Source organism: Triturus cristatus, chromosome 4_2 (assembly GCF_964204655.1).
Source record: "Triturus cristatus chromosome 4_2, aTriCri1.1, whole genome shotgun sequence".
Classification (NCBI taxonomy): Eukaryota; Metazoa; Chordata; class Amphibia; order Caudata; family Salamandridae; genus Triturus; species Triturus cristatus.
The window spans coordinates 695818876-695824246 of NC_140586.1; the positions used below are offsets into that span (position 1 = coordinate 695818876).

Here is a 5371-nt window from a genome sequence, read left to right on the forward strand (position 1 = left end):
CTGTCTGCTCCCCAGGGGTACAGGCTCAGAGGAAAGACCTGTCAGACAGGGTTGACAGGGCTGGTAGGCAGGCAGCCAAGGACCCTGGTCCCTGGGGGCCCAGGCAGGCCGGCCTGGGGTCTGGCATCACTTGTTTGAAGAATAACGGAACTGGAAGGGGGTCCAGAGTACCCTGTCCCTAATAATCCAGAGAAAGGCTACCCTCTTTTCTTGTAATCTGTGTACACTGAGTGACAGAGGGGACCATCGGCACAAGTGCACCTGACCTCCTGGAGCCCTGGCTAGGCTATAGGAAACAAATGGGCCCTGACCAGGGGGCACGGTCAGTTGTTTCCAACAAAGCAGCCCGTCACCAACTAGGCCAGCAAAGGCCTGATTGGCTAGAGACCCTGCCCAGCAAATGGAGGCTTGGCCCTGCCAGAACTCCGACTGGGGGCATGACCAGGGCTTCCCTCCCTGCTGGAGGAGGGGAGGGGGCTTCCCGGGCCTGCTGCTTCCCCTTTGCCAGGCTCCGCTCTCATTTGGGGGTGCACAGTGGAGAAAGGTAAGATTTGTGCTGGGCATGTCGATGGTACCTCCTGGCTGGTACAGGACACCAACAGTTGCTGCCTTTGAGACCAACCTTTGGCCTCTGCTGAGGCTTGTGTTCCAGCAGGGGAGCTGGGTCTTCATGTGTGGCTGGTCTCTGCTGTAGGTCCAAACCCACTGGTGGAGCAAGAGTCCTCCTCGGTCTGCGCCCATCTTGCCCTAGGTAGTGACTGCCGTCAACATACCATGGGCTGAGGGTACTGAGGTGGGTCGGTGCCTTCCACCTTCCTGGAGCCCGGGCAGCGAAGAAGGGTTAAGCCCAACCTACCCCAAACCCTCTCCCCTAAGGCTTGCTACTCTGAGGCAAACACTCGGTAGGCTACTTGCTTCCTAACAACTCTTACAGGGAAGAGGAGGGATTCTGTTCCAGCCATCTGGTTGCCCTGCTAATCTGCCAGGGATATTGGCCCCGTCCCTGTCCCTGGCAGCACAGGGCTAGAGGGGAAGGCCTTTAGTGGGTGGCACGTGGTGGAGGCAGCCTCCCATGGGCCCGCTTCCTCCCTGTCCCTCCCTGCAAGCGGAGGGACCCCTAGTGTGGGGGGCACAAGCGCCCACAGACAGAGACCAAAGCTTGGCTAAGAGAATGACTTTCAATAGATGGCAGCGAGGTAGCTGATCTGCTACTTACAAAACCCTGACCCAGAAGCAGGTCGTCTATGAATGATTTAGTACCGGATGCCACACAAACATGCGGTGCACTAAGAGCGATGGAGGTGGCCCCTTTCCATCGGCGCTCCACTCTCCAAGAGAGCGGCCCTACGCACAAGCATAGTGGCCGGCTGTCCCAGGCCAACCGAGATTCAACTGCACTGTAGTATCATAACGGTTTGGGGATATTCTGACTTGGAGGCATTCAGTCATAATCCCACAGATGGTAGCTTTGCCTATTTGGCTCCTTTGCCAAGCTCATACACCAAATTCCTGAGCCTGTGGTTCCTCTCGTACTGAGCACGATTACTGTTGCAACAACAGATCTTGAGGGTAAAACTAACCTGTCTCACAATGGTCTAAACCCAGCTCATGATCCCTACTAGTAGATGAACAATCCAATCCTTGGTAAATTCTGCTTCACAATGATAGGAAGAGCCGACACAGAAGGATCAAAAAGCGGCGCCACTATGAATGCTTGGCCGTCACAAACCAGTTATCCCTGAGGTAAGTTTTCTGACACCTCCTTCTTGAAACCCAAAAATTCAGAAGGATTGTGAGGCCCCACTTTCACGGTCTGCATTCAAACTGAAAATCGAGATCAAGCAAACTTTTGCTCTTCTGTGCTGCAGGAGGTTTCTGTCCTACCTGAGCCCGCCTTAGGACAAATGCATTATCATTTGACAGGTGCAACACCCTAGTCACTGTCCCTGGAATAGGTCGCACTCGGCATGCACTGGACGCTTGTAGACAGACGTGAGCGCCATGGATCTCGCCACCTGCCTCACAGGAGAAGTGAAAAAAACAATAAGAGTAGCTGTAAGTAGCGGTAAGAGACAAGAGGGCCTTCCACTTAGCCTACACATTTCATGTCTCGTCACAGTGCCAGACTACTCAAGCTCAACAAGGACTACTTTTCCCGCTGATTCCCCGCTGATTCTGCTAAGCCCATTCCCTTTTGCTGTGGTTTTGCTAGATAGTAGGTAGGGACAGTAGGAATCTCGTTCATCTATTCATTCGTATCACTAATTAGATGACAATGTCTTTGGTTATTTCTGAACCACGTGGCTCATTCTGGGTTATAATGCTGCCCATCAGCATCAGCGTCAAATCGGTTTTGCTTCCAACGATACAACATTTGTTCGCTCCAGAGTACAGTCACACTGAAAGCTGTCCTCACTGGAACTGGGAACATGTATATGCCAGAGATAGTACACCCTCCAGTACCATTACAACAATATAAAATTGTCTACAAACAGTCCTGGGAGAGTCATAGCTAATCCAGCCATTTAGCCGTGCTTCATTGAATTTCTTCACTTTGATATTCTGAGCACTAGACAGAAATAACATTACGGCAACACCGGCCTCGGGCCTTTGCGATGCTTTGTTTTACTCAAGCAGTTGGATTCCATTGACCCGGATCGGTTCTAAGCCCGCTGATAGGTGCCGGCCAGGCAGTACTCCGCCCCGGTGCTCCAGCGAGAGACAACCACTGCAGCTGGAGTGATCCACAAGAAGGGCCCGGCTCACGTCCAGAGTCCATCTTGTCCAGCCGAAGCATCTGCCCAGCCCCACTTCACACTCCAGCCTGACCAGCCCATATCTTAGAGCCAATCCTTATCCTGAAGTTACGGATGACTTGCCAACTTGCCTTACCTACATTGTTCCAACATACCAGAGGCTGCTCACCATGGATATGTGAACGGCAAGATTTACTACGTTTGCCCAGGATTTTCAAAGAGCAGCTAGAGATCACTGGACGCCGCCAGAACCGTAATGCATTCCAAAGCTCGGGTCACTCTCCCAGGATGAACCTGGAGAAGTGTAATTTTGTTCCCATCCTGAGAATCTGATGGAGAGCATAATAATCTTGATTAGTCAGCACCCAAAAATATTTTGTGTGATTAACGTTACTAAAAGAAGATGGAGTACCGTATATATAATATGCTTCATGTTCAACAGATATGATTTACAAAGTGTGTGTTTAAGAAATGTGATTAATGAAGAAGCTTTATATACTTATTAATTAATACTGTAGAGGAAAATCTAAGTATATGACGTGATTTATTGTGAGATTAATGAGATGAAAGTGTGCAAATTAATGTTTAGAAATTCATACATTACAGTTTTTTTATTCCTTTTACATTTATAATTGTGCACGTATTTGTAACCCAGTGCACTCTTAAGTTAGCTTTAATTTTGATGCCTCATGCATAATTTCAGTGCAAGTATATGATGCAGTTTAACATTTGTTATGTGCCTGACTTTCAATGTGGAATGTTTTCGTTATATTTTTGTTTCCATTGCTGGTGTGGACAAAGCCTCATTAATTAGCATAGAAGAGTTTTGTTTTCATTAGGTAGCAAGGTATGGGAAGACGGAGTTTGGCAAGGAGAAATGCAGTAACGAGCTGGGAGATGAGTTCTCATGGAGGAGTAGAAGAATGACCAAGAACGAATTAAGTTGCTACTTATCGATGTGGGAAAGGTTGTGCAAGTATCCAATTTGTGCTGGAGCCACAGAAAGTTACTGGAGAAGATCACATGGGATTGTCTACTCTGAATGCAACTGACATTATATGCTGTAACTTAGTGAAGGTCAGAGTGATACCTTAGGACTTCCTAGAGTGCACACCTATGGTCCTGCTTTGTGTGGCTTTTGCTATGTGAACCTTGGTTAGAGTGCCTTCTACTGAAGACTCTAGCAGCTGCTACCTTTCTAATCTGATTCAAAATTTCTGATGCTTCTTAGTGGAGGTTGCTCTGTTAAGGTAGCATAGGGAAAAATAGGGCTAATGCTTACCTTTGAAAATCAACTGATGCAATTTAATTCTCAATTCTTTTTCCTAATTAATTACATGTTTGTGGGGGACGATGGAGAGCTCGAAGCAAGATGGCCGCACATTAGTGCTGCTCTGCTGGTTGGGGTTATAATCCAACAAATCTCTGTCATTGCCGCCGCCATTCAGCAAGAAAACAAACAAATAAAGGTTGCTCCGAATGCAGAGTGAGTGCTGACGAGCAGAACAATGCAATCTGTGCGCTCTGTGACCTGTTTTCGATCTGTGCAGGGCCTGAATAGCATGGCGGCTCCTGCGAGCCGTTACTGCACCGAAGCTGCTCCAGACATTGTGGTGCTGGCGAGCGCCTGAAAAAACGAATGTGAAGTGCTCTGTGCGCGGCATAAAGCTGTAAAGAAAAGTGCTAACTGAATTCCCAGCTGACTACAGTAAGAGGGAGCAAACCGGATTACTGAGCGCCAAACTGCGGGAATGCAAGCGGCTGACGGCGGGGGCCTACGAGGTGTGCATGGCCGGCCGCTGGATTGGCACACCTGCAGTACGGTGAGACTATGTCGCTGCTAGCTGCGCTGCCCCTCTGAGAAAATCAGGGACAATGATATAACTGCTGTGTGAGCAAAACTAGCGGATTTCTGCTTCAGACAATTGGTGGAAGTGTTTATGGCCTGGCGCATGTAAGAAAGTGCCGGGTGGAAGATGCGGCGCGGCTGCCTGTCTGCAACGGTTGTAACTGGTCGCATTGGGCTACGACCATAACACTATGGAGGAAGGTATGCTGTTCGCTCTCACAGCTTGTGAGGCCCAGGGCAACACTTTGATGGGAAGACAAGTTTCTGCCCTCCGCCAACGATTATAAAACGTTTGAGGCCCTAGTTACAGACACACGTATGTGGTGATTCTGGTGTTCGCTATTGTGGTGGTGCTGTGAGCACTGCGCTGTGAAGGGTGGGAGAGTGCATCAGTGGCAAATATCATAACGACCTACTGCAGTGGCGGCTGCGATACTGAAGGGGTTACCAAGTACCTCTGTATAAATTAATAGCTGTGGTGTATGCTGAAGCGGACGCTATGCAGAGCTAGACACACAGCCCTGAAGCTTACAACTGCAGGCCTGACCACGTAACGATAAAGCAAACATGGGTAAGATGGATAAGCAACAGTCCAGGCTCCCATTCGAATCCAAACGGATTACAAAATAACAAACGCAAGTCAGATAGGATACCGAGCCGTAGCTGGAGACAGGGACCAGGAGTAAATTAGAAAGCATAATGCTTGCCATGCAACACAGTTTGCAATCGATCGATAGTAAAATAGATGCCCTCAAATCTTCGAATG

General features: G+C 48.9%; 1 pseudogene; it reads right to left on the reverse strand.

Moving 5' to 3' along the window:
• Positions 1-1154: 1154 nt before the first annotated feature.
• LOC146834910 (28S ribosomal RNA) lies at positions 1155-2905 on the reverse strand (annotated as a pseudogene).
• Positions 2906-5371: the final 2466 nt, after the last annotated feature.